General features: G+C 43.9%; 1 protein-coding gene across 1 annotated transcript in view; it reads right to left on the reverse strand.

Moving 5' to 3' along the window:
- Positions 1-20,882, reverse strand: part of CAMTA1 (calmodulin binding transcription activator 1) — a 967,024-nt gene that overhangs the window by 672,968 nt on the left and 273,174 nt on the right. The window lies entirely within an intron of this gene.

Here is a 20,882-nt window from a genome sequence, read left to right on the forward strand (position 1 = left end):
CCTCTGGGTATTTCAATGGTTCCAGATCTCTGTTATGTACTTTATTAGGGATGTGTGAATGTCATATTAATGACTTCTATCCAACATGTTTACAGTGGCAGGGAACTTTCCCAGAACCCACTACTCCCTGCACTTTACCAAAAATATTAATAATAATAACTGGCCTTAATTTAAATAAATAAATAGCCATTCTATACCCCACTCCCAGTGGCATGCCCCACCTGCCGTCTACAGGGCACCCCATGCATGAAGCTTGGGGGTCTCCTCCTCCATGATAAATATTCCAACACGGGGTTCAAGAGCACCATACCCCCTCTGTATACATCCTGTCTCCATCTTTGAAAGTAAAAGTGTTAGTCACTCAGTCATGTCTAACTCTTTGCGACCCTATGGACTATAGCCCCCATGAACTATAGAGTTCATGGAATTCTCCAAGCAAGAATACTGGAGTGGATAGCCATTCCCTTCTCCATGGGATCTTCATGAACCAGGTATCACACCTAGGTCTCCCACATTGCAGGAAGATTCTTTACTATCTGAGCCACTAGGAAGCACGTCCCAAAAACTCAGATGGCCAGGCCAACACTCTATGAAATGTTCTCAGTCCCCACTCGAAGGTCAAAACCAATACCACAAATCATGCTTTCAAAATGACCAGCTCTTGTGATAAACAAAAGCATATAGAATAATGGTCTATACTTTTATTTGTATAAAGGGTAGCATATTTCTACTCTGACAATTTACGAAGGTACTGGTGATTAAGATCTCAGGGACCCAAGGGTGTCTGGAGGACATTCTATGAAATGGTAAGTAGCAATTCAGGATAAATTCCTAACAGCCCAGACTTGTGAAATAAAGCCTGGCTCAGTTGGCTGTCTGTTATTTAGATGTGGGAAAGCATTCTCATGACCATCAAAGTGCCAATCAGAGCAGAAACAATGAGCCATCATAAAAAGTCAGAGAAAGATTCAGGGAGGAAGCAGCTCCTCCAGTCTCTCCTTCATTTCATTATCCACTCATTGGTTCCATCATTTGATGAATTATTGAGCACCTACTATATGCCAGGCACTACCCGAGGCCCTAATGATACAAAGACATATGAGTGATGGTCCTGGGAAATACAACCGGGAAGACAGACAGAGCTGTTGGATCCAGGGCTATTGTCAACTGCAAAACAAACGATGAATGCTAAATTAGCAGCATGAATAATGTGTTCATACTGGGAAGAGGAGGGAAGGTTTCTTCAATGAGCCAACGTTCAGACTGGGTCTTGAAGAATGAGTAGGAGGTTGCCAGGCTGACAAATGGTAAAGGCATCAGGGAAAGGAAGCGGCCGGTGCAGAAGCAGGAAAGTGGGGAAAGCAAATGTGCTTGGGAGACTTTGAGTAACGTGAAGTCGTAGAGTCTGCAGGGCACGGGGAACAACAGGACCCAGAACTGGAAGGGGTAGAGAGACTGCGGAGGAAGGAAGATGCTTGGCAAATGGAGCTTTATCCACAGGAGCCAGGGGAGCCATGGAAAGCTTGCAAGTGGAAAGGAGACACAAAAAGAGTTAGGCCTCAATACTTTTTGACCATGCTGCACAACATGTGGCATCTTAGTCCCCCAACCAAGGATCAAACCCGTGTCCCCAAGATTGGAAGCACCAAGTCTTAACCACTGGACCACCAGGGAAATCCCAAAAGAGCTGTGCTTTATTTTATATACATTTTTTAACTTATTTATTTTAATCGGAGAATAATTACTTTACAATATTGTGATTGTTTCTGTCATACATCAATATGAATTGACCACAGGTATACATGCATCCCCCACATCCTGAACCCCCCTCCCACCTCCCTCCCTACCTCCTTCCCCACCTCCCTCCCCACCCTATCAACTGTGCTTTAGAGACATCAGTCTGATGGTGCCAGAGCAAAGAAGGAGCTACTAGCCAGAGACTATGATTAGAGCCCAGGAAGGGGACGGTGAGATCTGAACTATGACAGTGGGGACAGGCAAGGTGGAACTAAGTTGCATTGTTTCAAAAGTGAAAAAGTGGGGTAGCCTGAAAGCCAATTGGTTGGAGAAAATGAATGAGAGGGAGGCAGTGAGGGCACTTCCAAAGTAAACAAGCCCAGGGGCTGAATCAACCCCAGATGTGCTTGCTTGGTGAACATGGCATTTGCCCCCATTCGGTTTATTTGCCAACATTAAAGATTGGGAGATGGGGATTTGCAGTTCCCTTGAAACCTAAGGGAACCCACATCCCTCTGAACCCACATCCCTAGAGACTACACACTGCTTGGAATTGAGGGACAGCCGCCTGGACTCCCCACCTGGCTGATCTCTTCACCCACAATACATGCCTGGACCTAGAAGGCAGGCATCTTTGGGGCTCCATCTTTGGAACTCTGATGTTCCTGGCATTGGAACTGAATAGCTTGTAGGACCATGAACAGTACAGATTATCCAGAAAGAAATACATTTAGATCAACAGATTTTAGAAGAGAGGTATGTTAACCAGTATACTCATTGTTTCTAGGACAATGACATTTGCTGATTTGACTGGACCAAGATTACCCCAACTTCTATTTCTACATTGTACTGGTTGTCAATTTATTATCTCTCAGCTCCAATTTCACCCTTATTTGTCCTGCACTGTGACACTATAAACATTTCTCCCTTGCTGGCTTGGCAGAATGTTAGGCTTCTTTAATAGAGCAATGAAGTGCCCCTGCAAGATGATGGTGGCAAAACATCCCTTCTGGTGTCTGTCCTGTGTCACTATTATTATGATCATCATTATTATTCAGAGTGGGAGCCCAGTGGCCATGCAGATGAGTGCCAGCCACGTACCCTGGCATGCCTCCCCTCTAGTGGTAGGCTGCAGCTCTGGTCGACCTGATCCCCTCAAGCAACAGTGAGCCACTTCTGTAGACCACCTGCAGCCCATGGCCTTTGGCAGCCGGCATCCTCCCTGTGGTGGCCCTGTGCTCTGCAGAGGTTCAAACTACAGCCTATGCAGTGGGGGGAGGGCACTCTTCCAGTCCTTAATTTACTTATTGGTCTACTCTTTCTCAGCCTACAGGTAGTTGCTGCTCTAAGAAGTACTAGAGACTTCCAGAACCCTTAGAATTCTCTTGTATCCCTCTGAGCAGTCTATCACCTTTTACTAGTTAACAATTCTTTACATTAAATTTTCTCTGTTCAAATAACCAACATGGTTTCTGTGTCCTGATTGCACCCTGACTGGTGTAAGAATTGTCCACAACCCTGAAAATAAAATATTTACAACCTCACTGTTCTGCCATCTTAGAAGACATTCTAAAAAGTATAGGGGGTATTTAAAAAATCACCTGAAGGAAAAAAACAGATGCTTTGAGGGAAAATATGTAAATTGCCCTAGTGATTACTCTATAGCAAGTTTCCTAGATACCAACAGCATAGTAGTTTGAAAGGCATTGGAACAATGTGTGTCCTCTACTTTAATTTGTAAGAAGATCAAACCTGCCTGTACGGAGAGATAAAAAGCATTTCTTGTAGAATAGAATAAAGGTACTCCTGTCTTCCTTTGGCTGTGTGATCTGGGGGGGGTAGGTCATTTGACATGTCCTCACCTGAAACGTAGGATAAAGAACCCGCCTGCCAATGCAGGAGATGTAAGAGACGCGGGTTTGATCCCTGGGTTGGGAAGATCCCCTGGAACATAGCATGGCAATCCACTCAAGTATTCATGCCTGGAGAATCCCATGCACAGAGGAGCCTGGAAGGCTACAGTCCATAGAGACTCACAGAGTCAGGCACAACTGAAATGATTTAGCACACATGCATAACATGGGGTAATATATGCAGATTCTGGGCACACAGGGTTAAAACTTTCAAAAATAAGCTCCATTGAGATATAATTCACATACTGTAAAATGCAACCCAGTTTAAATGCATAGTTCAATGAATGCTAACAAATACATTACATTATCTATCATCACATTCAAGATATAGAACATTTTCAGCACCGAGGAAAGTTCCCCCATACTCCTTTTCCGTTAATCTCCCTCATACCTCCGGCCTCAAGCAAGCATTGATCTGCTTTCTGTCACTGTAGATTAGTTTTGCCAGCTCTCCAATTTTATATAAATGAAACCATACACTAAATACTCTCTTTGTTTCTGGTTTCTTTCATTCAAGACAATGTTTTTGAGATTAATCCATATTGTTGAGTGTATCAGTAAGTAATCCATTTCTTTTTATTGTAGAGTGTTATTCCATTGTATGGGTATATCATAATTTGTTTAGCCATTCAAATGCTGATGAACATTTATGTTGTTCTCAGTTTGGGGCTGTTATGAATAAACTATTATTAACATTTATTTACAAGTTTGGGGGTGGACATGTTTTCATTTCTTTTTGGTAAAAACCTAAGCATGAAATGTCTTGGTCATACAGTAAATAAGTGTTTAATATTATATGAAACTGCCAAAGTGCATTCCAAAGAAGCTGTGCTATTTTATATTTCTATCATGTGTATGAATTAGAGTCGCTCCTCATCTTTGCCGATACTTGGAACTGTCTCTCCAATTTTAGCCATTGCCATAGATGCGCAGGCATCTCACTGCAGCTTCAGTTTGCTCTTCTCTAGTGACTAATAATCTGTAAATTTATTCATGCACTTGTTGACTATTTATATATTTTCTTTTCTAAAGTCTGTTTTAATGTTTGCCCAATTTTTAATTGGGTTGTCTTTCTTTCTGTTGTTGAATTTTAATAGGTCTTTTTGTATTTTGGATTTGAGTCCATCAGGTTTATGCATTATAAATGTTTTCTTCCAGTCTCTGGCTTGCTTTTTCATTTTCTTAAAGGTCTATTTTGAAGAGAAAAAGTTTTTAAATTTGGTTACAGTCTACTTTTTCATTTTTTCTTCTTCTATTTAAGAAATATTTGTCCACTCCAAGTTCTCTGGTTTTTATTTGAAATGTTTAGATGGTTTGTGTTTAGTGTCATTGTTGATGTGGTTGAGTTTACATTTATCAGCATGCTATTTTTTTCTGTTTATTCCGTTTGTTCTTTGTTCCCTTTTCCTGCTTTTCTTGCCTTCTATTGGATTAACTGATTTTTTTTTTATTATTCCATTTATCTCCACCTTTGACTTATTAGGTTTGTTCCTGTTTTATTTGTGGTCACTCTAGGATGTACTTATGTGTCCTTAACAGAATCTACCTTCAAATAATATGATCACACTTGGGTGTATTGTAAGGACTTAAACAGGATGCCTCCAGGTGTCCCTTCTTTCATTCATGGTATTGCTTGTTGTCATATATTTTATATCTCTGTGTGTTCTAGAACCCCAGTGTAGTGATTTAAGCAATTCATTATCTTTTAAAGAAATTTAAAATGAAGAAAATTCTCTGGTATTTACATATGCATTTGCCATTTCAGCACTAAGTCCTCACTCTTTTTTTATAGCTCCAAATTTTCATCTGGTGTCATTCTTCTTCACCCAAACTTCTTTTAACAGTTCTTATAGTATGGGTCTCCAGGCAAGGAGTTCTCTGAAGTGCTTGGAGGAGTCTGTTTGTCTATTGGAAAACATCTTCACTTCACTTTCATTTTTTAAGGATAATTCCACTGAATATAAAATTCCAGGCTAACAGGATTTTTCCCTCCCAGCACATGAGAAATCATTCTATTGTTTTCTGGCTTGCATGGTTTCTGATGAGAAATCTGCAGAAATTCTTGGTCCCACCACCACCTTCTCACTCAGGTTGATTTTAGGACTTTCTCTTTATCCCTTATTTAAAGCTGTCTATGGTGCTCTTTGCTTTGGTTTTCTTTGCATTTAACTTGCTTGGGGTGTGTTGAGCTTCTTGTACCACTGAGTTTATAGTTTTCATCAAATTTGGAAAGCTGTCAGGCATTACATCTTTAAATACAGACAATTAGACTTTTCTGGCAGGCATTTGATTTACTTGTGGATCAACCCGATCCTCTCCAGACTTATTTATAATCTTTGTAAAAGTGGGTCTGCAGCACCTCTTACTCTAAAATGTTTTAGCCATACTTTTATTTTTCCTTCTATACTGAATGTCTCCTTTATTCAAGGAGACTCTCCAATCTGACTGGTCAAATTTGAACACTTCCAAGTCCTGTATGAGCACTGGGAATTTTTCACCTCATAGCCTCTATGTGCTTTTAACCCAGATTTTCAGATTTTACCCTTACACTTCAACAGTTTAGAAATCAACAGAACTTTCCAAGGGACCCTGGAAAAATATGCAGATATCTGGAACACTTTTTCTCTGCAAGGCTCTCTCCTCCCTGAGAGTCTATCTTCTGAATTTTGGCCATCTCAGCCTCCCCAAACTCTGATATCTGTCTCCTCAACTCAGCAAGATGACTGTATTCTATCTATGTGGGCTGCCTCCCTGAAGCCAGTCTTGAAATGCCTTGAAACAGAAATACAGAGTGACTCTCAGACTCACAATCTTCTCTTGGGAATCACGGTCCTATCCTGAGTATCGTATAATATCTGAAAATATTTGTCTCATGTATTTCATCCAGTTTTATCATTATTTATGCTAAGAGGACAAATCTGGTCCCAGTCACCCTATCATGTGAAAGTCGTTCAGTCATGTCTGACTCTTTGCGACCCCATGGACTATGCAGTCCGTGGAACTCTCTGGGCCAGAATACTGGAATGGGTAGCCTTTCCTTTCCCCAAGGGATTTTCCCAATCCAGGGATCAAACCCAGGCCTCCCGCATTGCAGGCAGATTCTTTACCAGCTGAGCCACAAGGGAAGCCAAATCATTCCCATCATGGACAGCAGCAAAAGCCTTATCATGGTTTCTCAGATTTTTGTTTTAGTCTTTAAGAAGTCAGCAATCTTTGGACAAAAGACAAAGCCAGCCTAAAGCAAAAGGTTTAGAACTTTGACGGTGTCATTGTGGCCTCAGAGAGAGACTTCCATGAAGCCTAGGCAGATCCAGGCTTTCTCAAATACCAAAAAGCAGATGGGGAAGATAGCATCCAGAGACAAATGAATTCTGATTCTGCTTTAACAACACCCAGCCTTCACCTCTACCCCTGGATGAAGATGTAGACTTGCTGCTCTGAAAGATTCAGTTCAAGAATCAGAAGAGCCTAAAAGAGCACAGATTGTTGTTTTAAGTCCTTCCAGAACAGCAATATAAGCCTGAATATAAAACAGAAGTAGTGTTGCAAGCATTTGGCTTCTTTTTCTACCCTGGCAGGATTCTACCTGCACAGAGAATGTCGCTGACAGCCACACACTGCCAACTCCCATTAAGAACCCAGGGACAAGGGACAAGCTATGTAAAAATATCCTGTATCCATTTGGTCTTTGGTATATACCTCCCTTTGAGATAAATCCTGAATCCCTGGTTAAATAAATCAGGGATTTATATCAGGGTTTGTGTGTTCTCTTCCTACCGATAGATAACCCCACCCACAATGCCCAAAGCTTCTACCTCTAATCTAACATATTAACCAATAGAGCCTTTTGGAAATGGGTTTTAGATCACTCAAAGAGATTAGAAAAAGGCTTTGAAGGTAGCAGATGATGGCTCTGGTACCTATAGGGACAGAGTAGAGGTGAGCATCTTGCTTGGCACCCGTCCTTTCCTGCCTCCAAGCAAAGCAGAGTCACCTAACTCTGGGGAACTAAATTTCCTTGCAGAACAAACTCCAACACTTACCCTAACCCCTCCCCATCCCCAGACCCAATAAAACTAATAAAAACAGAAGCAAGCAATCTTAAAATTAACACATCCAAGATACAAGCAGAAACCATTGATCAGAACCTGCTATCTTCCTTCACAGCCGACAGTTCCAGAACAGCCTAACACCCCATAATGGAATCCCATTATCTACAAAGGAAACTCGTTCCAGAGGACAGCCACAGACAAAGACAGAATCAAAGGCAGCAGGCAAAGGGGGGGACTCCGGAGCTCGCCTCTGCTCCCACAGAAGGGGTGCAACACTCAAGCTGAGAGAGCCATGAGAACAGCAGCAAGGAGAAGACACTCCCCACAAGTTATGAAACCGAGAACAAGATTAAGGAAGAGTCCAGTGGGGAAGGAAGACTGGGGAGCCTACTTCTTCCCATCTGTGCAAAAAGCAAAACAAGCTGATTTCATGAAGGAAGAAAATAGAGTCAACAAATACCTCTCCTTAAGTTCCAGAACTGTCTAAATTGGGAAAATACAGGGATTCCAGCTAAAGTAGAGAGGAAGATTCATTAGCAAATGCCTCAAATCCTTAATTCGCACTTCAAACAAACAAGTTAATTGTGTAGCTAACAGAGTGTGACTTGATTATAAGCCACTGGTGGCCATTAATAGATGAAAGGTGTTTGGATTTCAATAGTGTTTGGATTTCATAACCCGCCTTCACAGGAGAAGTTAAGCTTAGTCACCACCTCCATTTGCAACACCTGTGATCATGAGTCCCACATGGCAAGCAAGCACCCCAGCTTTGAGCTTTTAGAACTGAAGAGTAAACAGAAGGAGAATTCATGAATTTTCTAGAGCTAATTGTTCTACCCTGCTTTGAAGCACAGTAGAGTTTGGTCTCAGAAGGCCTTAACATATGCATGAACACAGCCTTCCTAGCTGATCCACAACTCAAAAGGCCCACTGCTATGCTGCTTCAGCAGGAATTCCATTGAGAAAGCTGAACAGGGCCAGGCTCCAATCCTCAGATATTATTGATCAATCATGCAGATGCCCTATTCCCAAAGACATAAGCCTAAGTTATATGAGGCCTTAATTAAAACTACAGAAATAGATGCATCCAAAAACTGACCACTGAAAAATCTAAGTCAGTCTTTACATTGACCAGGTGGGCCCTACCTTCAGAACTTCTGATCCTATTAAAAGGAAAAAAAAGAGATCTTCCTCTTTCTTGCTTCTTGATAATGTCAGGCAGTAATATGAAAGATAAGGAGCCCAAAAGCACCACGTTGTGTTCATCTGAAGAGCAGCAGTGGCCGCAGTCAATCAAATATACCTTTCTGAAAACCTCGGGATATGATGATGCACATAACGTCAAAACTTTCATATTTTGTAAAAGGCGACTTTGCTTTTCAAAGAGTCCCTGTAGGGCAACATCAATAGTAGGAGAGCAAAACTGTCCCTTTTCTTCTGGTCATGTAAAAAAAAAGAGAGAGAGAGATTTCAATAAAAGGAGTCTCTCCCTGTCCAATGTGATGACCATCTACCAAGTCAACCCCAGTGGATCTGTATCTAGCAGCACTCCCAGGAGAGCAGCCTCAAGGAAATATTCTTATCCTCATTGATTGGGCTCCATTAATTCCTTGAGAATCTGGGTCAAGCATTTTGGGAGATCTGGGCCATGGAGAAGACCTAGCCTTCTCTTCATGAAGCTTATGATCTCAGAAGACTAGGCACCTAAATTAGAGAGTGACACAAGACGCTAAGACCACCAAGATCCAAAGTGGGTCATGGGAAGCCCAGGAAGAGACAGGGCAACGCAGACTGGAGGAATCAAAATAAGAAAGCATAATGTGACCTCAAGGCAAGGAGTAAGGGGTAGCTGTCATTGGTATGAACCAACTTGTGTTCAAGGGTAGCAACTTCTTACTGCATGTTTTAACACAGTCACCTATTAGTGAATCTTAAAATCAATCTAGGCTGGAAAGTGGTATTTTTTAATGGAATAGGCTGGATTGGGATGGGATCGGTGGAGTGGAATGGAAAATACAGTGTATCATGGATAGTATTGTTTCTTGAAACATCTGTTCAGGTATTTGATCACAAATGAATATACATATGTGTTTTCTGGTCATGATGTGAAATGTCTTTCCAGAAGTGAAGGGCAAAGTATTGGAAAATCACATTTCCAGGTACAGCTGTTTCTTTCCATCCCGGAACACTGAAGACTTCTGTCCCAGGAATTCTAACTAAAGTTTCAACTAAGAGGCAGTGGCACTAGAAAACACAGGATGAAAATCGCAAGAGACAAATAAATAGAAAACTTCAGCCACTAACAGACTGTGAAGGGAGAGATAAGGGAACAATTTTGGTGTGTTTACATCACAATTACCAAAATTTGGGTGACTTTTTCCTGAAAAGTTGAAGCACAAAGCACATCTTCAACCTCTGGTCCCAATACAACAGGGGTTTCAAGAGGAAGGTGGCTTCATGGCAAACCCAGGCAACTCATCAATTCTCTCATCCTTTGGTCCTCACATTCAAAGAAGGGCTTTAACTCAACATTAAAGGCTTTTCTGTCAACCGGGGGAAATAAGGGTACCTATGCCAGAAGGTGGTAATGAGGATTAAATGAGTTAATTTATGTAAACTACCTGAAACAGAGCCTGGAACACAGTAATTGCTGTACAAGGGTTAACTATTATTATCATTTTACTTTGATAGAAGTTTAGGTGGCAAACTAAGATTCTACACTACATAGTCATTAAAAACATTCATGAGATCCCCTGGAGAAGAAAATGGCAACCTACTTCAGTATTCTTGCCTGGGAAACTCCATGGACAGGGGAGACCAGTGGGCTACAGTCAATGGGGTCGCAAAAGGGTCAGACACGACTTAACAATACAATGCTGAGGAGAAAAAACAAGAAATGAAGCTGTGTAACAGTATACAATTTCAAGGATGTTTTGAACATAGAAACAGTATAACAACCTCAAATCTGTTTTCAAAGAGTTCATAAAAATATTGGAAGAGAATTTACTAAAATGTTCACAGCAGTTGGATTTGGGTGTGAGGTAGTTGTACATTTTCTTCATCTTTCCAATTTATTTTTTCACAATTAGTATGTGCTTTTGTAATCAGGAAAGAAAAACCTAGACTTCAAAGCCTCTAACTCAAAGTCAAAATGGCTTTCATCTTGAAGTGTGCCATTTTGCAAAGCAGGCAATAAAACTGAACGTAGGAAGGAGGGTAGCTACATGTTTCATCTGCAGAGTCATAGAGATGAGCCAAGCACTTAGCAGGGATATGGCGTTGCTGACTTTCTGATCTTCCTATGACATTGAGTGACTCCTGAAACGGGGCATTTACACAAACTTTCAATCTACTTCTACCCCAGAGGACAGAGTAACAGAGATCACCTTACACATTCCGGGATGCAGATGCATCAGGTTCTGCCCACACCTTAACCAGAAAGGGCCAGTGACAGTACTGAAAACACACTCATAAGTCCCTTGTTCAGTTGCTCAGCCATGTCCGACTCTGCGACCCCATGGACTGTAGTATGCTAGGTTTCCCTGTCCTTTACTATCTCCAGGAGTTTGGCCAAACTCATGTCCACTGAGTCGGTGATGCCATTCAACCATCTCATCCTCTGTCACCCCCTGACCCTGCCCTCAAATCTTTCCCAGCATCAGGGTCTTTGCCAGTGAGTCAGCATTAAGCGGCTGAAGTATTGGAGCTTCAGCTTCAGCATCAGTCCTTTCAATGAGTATTCAGGGTTAATTTCTTTTAGGATGGGCTGGTTTGATCTCCTTGCAGTCCAGGGGACTCTTGGGAGTCTTCCCCAGCACCACAGTTCAAAAGCATCAATTCTTCAGTGTTAAGTCTTCTTTATGGTCCAACTCTCACATCCATACATAACTACTGGAAAAACCATGGCTTTAAACTGAGGTCCCCAAAACACCACATTTAGTCCTTGATAACTCTGTGATGTAGGTATTGTCATTGTCCTTTTTCACAGATCAGGAAACTGAGAATTTTAAAAGTTAAGCAACCTTATCATTCCACCTTTATGCTCCCCTTCAGAGCAAATTTCCTTTAAAGAGCATCCATACTTACTGCCTCCAGTTTCTCCCCTCTCATCCTTTCTTTTTTTAACCACTAGTTTATTCTCTATATCTGCGAATCTGCTTCTTTTTATTTTATTCACTAGTTTGTTGTCTTTCTAGATTCCACATACAAGTGATATCATACAGTATCTGTCTTTCTCTGACTTATTTCATGTAGCATAATACCCTCCAAGTCCATCCATTTTGCTGAAAATGACAGAATTTCATTTGTTTGGGCTGAGCAGTGTTCCACTGTATATATACACCACATCACAGATCCACTCATCTGTTGATGGACACTTAGGCTGTCCCTCTAATCCTAAACCTGTTCCTATCAGATTTTTGTGGAAACAGTGACAGATTTTATTTTCTTGGGCTCTAAAATCACTGTGGACTGTGACTGCAGCCATGAAACTAAAAGATGTTTGCTCCTTGCAAGAAAAGCTATGACAAACCTAGACAGCGTATTAAAAAGCAGAGACATCACTTTGCTGACAAAGGTCCATATAGCCAAACATATGGTTTTTCCAGTAGTCATATACAGATGTGACAGTTGGACCATAAAGAAAGCTGAGCACCGAAGAATTGTGGTGCTGGAGAAGACTCCTGAAAGTCCCTTGGACCGCAAGGAGGTCAAACCAGTTCATCCTAAAGGAAATCAATCCTGAATATCCACTGGAAGGACTGATGCTGAAGCTGAAGCTCCAGTATTTTGGCCACCTGATGCTAAGAGATTACTCACTGGAAAGACCCTGACGCTAGGAAAGATTGAGGGCAGGGTCAGGGGGTGATAGAGGATGAGATGGTTGGATGGCATCACCAACTCAATAGACGTGAGTTGGAGCAAACTCCGGGAGATAATGAAGGACAGGGAAGACCATAGCCTGGTGTGCTGTAGTCCATGGAGTCGAAAAGAGTCAGATACAACGTAGTACCTGAACAACAACAATCAGGTTTTCAGCCCATCAAGACAGATCTTTTCAGTTGCCAATGGCATTCACATTCCCAGAGCCAGTGGTCAATTCTTGGTCTCCATTTCACCTGCTCTATCAGCATCTTTTGATATCACTTCCCCCCTCCTTGTTGAAACACTGTCTTTCATTGACCTCTGCTGCTGCTGCTAACTGGCTTCAGTCGTGTCCGACTCTGTGCAACCCCATAGATGGCAGCCCACCAGGCTCCCCTGTCCCTGGGATTCTCCAGGCAAGAACACTGGAGTGGGTTGCCATTTCCTTCTCCAATGCATGAAAGTGAAAAATGAAAGTGAAGTCACTCAGTCATGTCCGACTCTTAGCGACCCCATGGACCACAGCCCACCAGGCTCCTCCATCCATGGGATTTTCCAGGCAAGAGTACTAGAGTGGGGTGCCATCGCCTTCTCCATTGTTGACCTCTAAGATTCCCCATTCTCTCTTAGTCTTCTGCTTCTCTGGCTGTTCTTCTCTGTGTTTGCTTGTTTCTCCTCATTCTCCTTTCTACCTTCTTACCTTGCATGGTTCCCAAAGCTTGATCCCTGGACCTTCATCTATCATCACTCCTCTTCATCCCCAGCCACTCCTTGTCAGTTCTTCAAGATTTGAAGCTCGAAACATCACCTCTACACTGACTACCGCAAAATGTGTATTTTCAGCCTGAACTTCTACCCTGAACTGCCTGTTAAATAACTCCACTGGAATACCTGATAGGCCTCTAAACGCCACACATCTCATTGTGAAGACACACACGAAAACCCTTGTCCTGTAGTTTCCCCATCTCAGCAGAGAGAGCTTCATGCTTCCTGTGGCTCAGGCTAGATATCTAAGGGCTATCCTGGTCTCCTCTGCTTCTCAAAAATTCATGAGCAAATCCTGTTCCCTTTACCTTCAAAATATGCCCCAAATCCAACACTTCTCCCACCTTCCTGGCTGCCCCCTTGGTTCAAGCTGCTAGAATTTCCTACCTGGAGGATGTGATAGATGCTACCTGGTCTCACTCTTCACACCCTCGCTCCCTGCACACCAGCAAGGGACATCCTTGAGACAGCTCCCACCTCATTGAAAGCCAAAGCCCACCAGCCCTGCACGATCTGTTCTCTGCACTCTGCTGCAGCCCCACTGCTCCTCGCTGGTCCCCTACAGACCAGCACGTTCCTTTGAATTTGTGAGTCCCCTGTGTCCGGAAGAGCCTCTTCTCTGGAAGGCCCCCACCTGGCTCACAGGCCCACACCAGCCTCCCTTGATTTGGCTCTCAGAGCAAATGTCCTCTCATCAGCGAGGCCTCCCTGATCCCTGTGTAGAAGAGCAGCGCACTCTACACCCTCTCTGGCCCCTCACACCCATGACTTTCTCCATGTATATATTCCCAACATCCTGCAATATACTATACTTGCTGCTATACTATTTTTCTTTTTTGTCCCTCTCTGTTTGTTAGCGCCACCCCCTCTGGAATGCAGGTATTTTGTTCATTTGATCACAGCCTCTAGAACAGTGCTCAACCCATAAATATTTATTGAATGAACGGATCAACAAATAAGCCCATTCAAGGCCATCTGGCTAACAAATTCTGGTGGCAGGTTCAGACCATGACCTCGTGTCTCCAGAGCCCACATACCTCTCATCTCCTGCCTCTGGTTGCCAAGACATGTTGCCTGACAACCTTGCAAAGTCAGAAATAGCCAACCAGCATGCAGCCAGGGAGGAAGCTGGTGTGAGCCCCCATGTGGCTAATGGAACCAAATATTTGAAATAAGGGGTTTGCACTGGGAAATTTAGGACATCTGATCATGACACTAACACCATGTGCATGTAGTGCAGCTCAGGTGAGTTCAGTGTTGAAAGAGTGGTCAGAGAACTGACCTCTGTGAGGTCAAGACTGTGCACAAAGCCCCAGCAAGCATGTAACAAGGATTTGCCCCTGACCTCAGGAAGGCCCAGATAGGCCAACACAGTCCCCCTTAGTGTGTATGCATGCTCAGTCGCTCCGTCACATCCAGCTCTTTGCAACCCCGTGGACTGTTGCCCACCAGGCTCCTCTGTCCAGAAGATTTTTTAGGCAAGAATACTGGAGTCATTTCCTCCTCCAGGGGATCTTCCTGATTCAGGGATCAAACTCATATTCCCTGCGTCTCCTGCATTGGCAGGCAGATTCTTTAGCACTGCGCCACCAGGGAAGCCCCTCAGTCCATCTTTACCACTGGAGAAACAGCCCCCAACCCCAATCCTACTAGATCCCACCAACAGAGCCCCTAGCTACTACTTCATCCCTCAAAGTCAGGGTGGACAGTCACCTCCATCCTCTCAGCTCATTTCAATAATGATCCCCTAGACAGGGAGGCATGGAGTACTTTCACCACATTACGGCCAAATACTTCATTTTAATTGGTCCCAGGCATTTCCACTTTTAGAGATTCCTTCAGTTATTTGGTTTAAAAAGTCAATCTCCGCATGATCCAATAGGAGTCCAGAGAATAGATAAGATGGTGGGACTAATCTATAGCATTTGTGTTTAATGGTTAGATATTAATTGGCTCTTTTAAAAGTGTGTAAATCGGTCCATTTTCAGTCTTTGTAATCTGTTCATTCTCATTAATGGAGGAGCAGTAGTCATCAACAGCTCTGCCCCACACATCACCTTGTAAAACTATAGTCCATTTGTTTTTAAAAAAATAAAATAGATTTATCATGATTTGAAATACAGAAAGTCATTAAAATAATAATTAAAAACACAAGTACAAGCACAATAAAAGTTCCATGATAATAAACTACATTTTAATGTATACTAATTCTCCTAATGATTTACTGGATATGTCTTACAGGGTCAAATCAATGTCTGCACCAAAAAAAAATTCAATTAAATTCTATTCACTGCATCTTTCAAGTGAGTCTATCGTTCGCTTTTGTTTCCTATCAGGCCATTCGTCAGTTGTTCTAGCCCCAGGATTACAAACAGAAGGGACACGGACGGCCCCATCAAGGTCGGGAGAAACATGCCCAGATCCTACCCAATCCACCTCCACAATCGCCTGTTCATTTGTCCTTTATGACCTTGTTGGAGGAGGGGAAGGGAGGGTGCCATTCCACCCTCTCTCCGCAGCAAGCTAGGGCTGGGGCCTGACTCACCGTCCCCTCTCCTGCTCAACCAGCCCAGGCATCCCCTGAGGGGGCCCCTGGGGGCCCCACCAATAGCTAGTTTCTTCTGCCAGGGGCTGCAGCCCAACACTCAGACTGTCCTTTAAACTTCCTCTTGCCCAGAAACACACACAAAATCGGGCCTCCCTTCTGACCATGCACCTCACCTGAGTATCCAGAGCCAGAAAAAGCACATCTGTGTCCCAGTGCTGTGCACAGAAGCAAGCTCTTCACCAAGTCTTTAGGTTCCCTGAGTGACTTTTCCAGTAAAACACACACACAAATAATTTATATGCTTAGAAAAAAGTGGCGACTACTGACAGTGTGATGAGATGAAGGGATGTATGGGGGAGGTGGGGCCACTAGGGAGGACCTTCCTGCTGTCACCTCCCTGCTGCCGACAGAATGCGTCAGAGCCGCCAGGAAGGTGGGTCCAGGTCGAGGCCTGGGTCTCAGTTGACCACTCCCTTTACTGCCACCACTAGGGTCACTAGGGGTAACCTGCACGTTAGAGAGAAAGCCGAGTTCTCAAAAGACATCTGCTTGGTTTGGTTCTGCTTTGTTTCTTTCATTTTTATTAGAGTCTAGTTGATTCACAATGCTGTGTTAGTTTCAGGTGTACAGCAAAGTGAATCAGTTGTACACACGCACATGTGTGCATGCGTGCTAAGTACCTTCAGTCATATTTGACTCTTTGCAACCCTACGGACTGCAGCCCATCAGGCTCCTCTGTCCGTGGGGTTTTCCAGGCTAGAATACTGCAGTGGGTTGCCATGCCCTCCTCCAAGGGGATCTTCCCCACTCAGAGATTAAACCTGAGTCTTTTACGTCTCTTATAGCTCCTGTGTGGGCAGGCAAATGCTTTACCACTAGGGCCACTTAGGAAGCCCACCTATACAAATATCCACACTTTTTAAAAATTCTATTCCCATACAGGTTCTCCCAGGTAGTGGCAAAGAATCCACCTGCCAATGGAGGAGATGCAGGAGATATGGGTTCAATCCCTGAGTCAAGGCGATTCCCTGGAGAAGGAAACCACAAACCCACTCTAGTATTCTTGCCTGGAAGATTCAATGGACAGAGGAGCCTGGTGGACTACAGTCCTCGGGGTTGCAAACAGTTGGACAAAACTGAATAACTCATATGATTCATTACGGAGTATTGAGTAGAGTTCCCCATGCTATATGGTAGGTCCTTATTAGTTACCTATTTTATATATTTAAAAAATGCTCCTTGGAAAAATAGCTAGGTCAGACTTAGACAGTGTTTTAAAAAAGCAGAGACATCATTTTGCCAACAAAGGTCCTTATAGTCACAGCTATGGTTTTTCCAGTAGCCATATACGGATGTGAGAGTTGGACCATAAAGAAGGCTGAGCACCAAAGAACTGACAGTTTAGAACTTCGGTGCTGGAGAAAACTCTTGGGAGTCCCTTGGACTGCAAGAAGATCAAACCAGTCAATTCTAAAAGAAATCAACCCTGAATATTCATCAGAAGGATTGATGCTGAAGCTGAAGCTCCGATACTTGGGCCCCCTAATGGGAAAAGCCGAACTCACTGAAACTAATAAAACACTGTGAATCAACTATACTCTAAATAAAAACTTTTTTAAAAAAGGCTGACTCTGATGCTGGGAAAGACTGAGGGCAAGAAGAGAAGTAGGTGACAGAGGATGAGATGGTTGGATGGCATCACTGACTCAATGGACATGAGTTTGAGCAAACTTGGGCACATAGTGATGGACAGAAAAGCCTGGCATGCTGCAGTTTATGGGGTCGCAAAGAGTCAGACATGACTTAGCAACTGAACAACAGCAACAACAATTTTATGTATAGTGTGTGTATATGTCTTGCAAAGCTCAAGGAGCTTTAGAATCTGGGAAGGGAAATGAATGATCCCGGGACCTCATGCTACAGCAATGGGGCAACAATAGTGACCAGTGGCACTGCTTTCAAGCCCATTTTTTAAGTGAGGAAAAACAAGTTACAGAATGAAAGACGATTTATTTCAAGACCTAAAATGAATTAATGACAAAGCTGAGATGAAGCCAGAAGTGGCTGTTTAATATCCAGGCTCCTTCAAATTGAGAAAGTTCAGTGTAACATAACACCTCTCCTTTCTGGCCCTTTCTTGGCTATAACACCATGGGGGCCTGAGCGCCTTCCTGAGGTGGCCCCTCTCATATGAACTGCCCTGGGAATTTTTTTTTTTTTAATTTTTTGACCAAGCTGCTCAGCATGTGGGATCTTTGTTACCTGACCAGGGATCAAACTCTCACCCTCTGGGAAAGAAGCAGGGAGTCTTAACCACTGGACTGCCAGGCAAGTCTGAGCTGCCCAGGTTTTGCTGTTGGCAGAAGAAAGGAGAGGTGCCTGCAGCCGCTGAAGCTCTCATGCCCAGGGAGCTGGCACTTCCGGGTACTTTTCGGCCCGCCTCTCAGGGGAGCCCTCCTTCCTCCAGAGAACAGAGGGCACATCGTCCCAAGGAACCACCCTTGGACCCTGAGGCCCAAGAGCCTCAGGAGATGAGGAGCAAGACTGGGGAAAGGAGGGACCGAGGAAACGAGCAGGGAGCCGCAGATGTTCCCATTAACCAAGACAGCCTCACGCTGGAGTCAGACTTTATAAGTCTCAACTGCACGATGCTTTTTAAAATATAGGTGCAATTTGGGCCTGTGGTTAATACTGTTTAATTTTATTTTGTACCATGTAATATTTTCCCAAGCTGGGCCTGGAGTAAAGTCTTGAGTTTCAGTTCAGACCTGGGTGTCTTGGCAAGTTCACCCAGTCAGCAGCCATGTATACGCCCACGGCCACCCACTGCCTGGCCCACTTCCCGAGTTTCAGTCAAGGCCCACAGTGACTGACAACGTGGCTCTTCAGATACTGCGGTGCTCCCCCTCCCAGCCCACCCTCCAAAGGAGGAGAGACCTGGAGGCCTAAGACAGATGGCCCAGAAATGTCCACTGCTGCACATCTATTCTATTGACTGAACCGAGCTTTGTTTATTCCTTCAACAACTATTTATGCCTCCTGACTCTGCGCCAGGCAGTCTTCATCCAATTTTTGGTCTGGAAAATATGATCACTGTCATCTCAATGAAAGGAGGTGATGCTCCAAGAGAGAAATTGCAGCTTCTAAACCCAGTTCCAGCACTTCCAAGCTGTGTGACCCCAGGCAAGACCCCCAAATTCTCAGCATCTCCTGTTTGTCTTCTGAGAGTCTCCATGAGGTCTGGGGGATGGAAAGCCAGAAACACCCTGGCACAGAGCATGGCACGAAGCTGGGGCTCAAATGAAGTCAGACTTTCCCAGCTGCATTTGGGTTAAGGCCCAACCCTAAAGATGTGATGTGAATTGGGAAGACACCCATAAGCCACCAGGGGCCTCGCGGGGTCAAGGACGTGGAAGAGGAACCTAAAGGGGAGTGAGTGTCCACACTCTGCCTTTCCTCCTTTACAGCCCTGCAGAGGCCAGGCCTGTGTCCAGCTCTAGCTATCACTCCTACTGGCTCAAGAGTTCTCCAGCAAGAAAATGAAGAGGCCAACAGAGAAGGCCACCTTCCCCTCCCCTCTATTTGTTATCTACATGAAAACATAGCAATAATTCCACTCGCCTAAAACTCCCCTTAAATGCCAGTGTGTAAAAAGAAGATGTTCATGCCTAGCATGCTGGAACATAAGAAAGAGCCTCAGTCTCAGGGAAGCCCCTGGGACAGCCAGGAGGGGTCCCTTGATGGAGAGCAAAGCCCACAGCTAACTGGAACCTAAGGAGCAAGACTGAGCTGAGGTTCTGTAGCCATGAATTCTTCTGAATCCCAATAAACTGCCTTTTATTTTATTTGTCCAGATTATTTATAAATGGATTTTTCAATAAAAGCCAGAGCTCAGGAGACATGATGGATTTTCCCTGGCACTTTGCAGGGACTTGTTCATCCCCACGGTGTCAGCCCAGCGCAGCAGTAGAAGCTGTCCTCCCTTTGGGCCACAGATTGGCTTTCAGTAATTTCTCAGAAGCCCTGGGTAGTCACTAAATTTAAACCCCTGTCCTAAAAACTCAAACTCAATAAACACGTATTGATATCCTAGTGCATGCAAGACCTGAGGCTGGCCAGGTGCCATGCTGGGTGGGAAACTTACAGAAGAGAGAAGCAAAGACGACCCTAAGCACTTTCCAAGTTAGAAGAGAAAATGCTTGTGCAAAAAGTCAGGCACAACACAAGGAGCCACAATGAGGATTAGAATGTGGGCCATGGTGACAAATGGATACTTTTAGTTGCAAAAAAAAAAAAAAAAAAATTCTAGAAATCCAACCCAACACTCCTTGGAAGGAAAGCTATGACAGATCTGCTGCTGCGGCTAAGTCACTTCAGTCGTGTCCGCCCCCGTGCGACCCCATAGACGGCAGCCCACCAGGCTCCCCCGTCCCTGGGATTCTCCAGGCAACAACACTGGAGTGGGTTGCCATTTCCTTCTCCAATGCATGAAAGTGAAAAGTGAAAGTGAAGTCGCTCAGTTGTGACAGACTCTTCGCGACCCCATGGACTGCGGCCTACCAGGCTCCTCCATCCATGGGATTTTCCAGGCAAGAGTACTGGAGTGGGGTGCCATTGCCTTCTCCATGACAAACCTAGACAGCATATTAAAAAGCAGAGACATCACTTTGCCAACAAAGGTCCATATAGTCAAAGCAATGTTTTTTCTAGTAGTCATGTACAGATGTGAGAGCTGGAACATAAGGAAGGCTAAGCGCCAAATAATTGATGCTTTTGAATTGTGGTGCTGGAGAAGACTCTTGAGAGTCCCTTGGACAGCAAGATCAAACCAGTCAATCTTAAAGAAAATCAACCTTGAATATTCACTGGAAGGACTGATGCTGAAGCTGAAGCTCCAATACTCTGGCTACCTGATATGAAGAGCCAAGTCATTGGAAAAGACCCTGATGCTGGGAAAGATTCGGGCAGGAGGAGAAGGGGATGACAGAGGATGAGATGGTTGGA

The sequence above is a fragment of the Budorcas taxicolor genome, chromosome 16 (genome assembly GCF_023091745.1).
Source record: "Budorcas taxicolor isolate Tak-1 chromosome 16, Takin1.1, whole genome shotgun sequence".
Lineage (NCBI taxonomy): Eukaryota > Metazoa > Chordata > Mammalia > Artiodactyla > Bovidae > Budorcas > Budorcas taxicolor.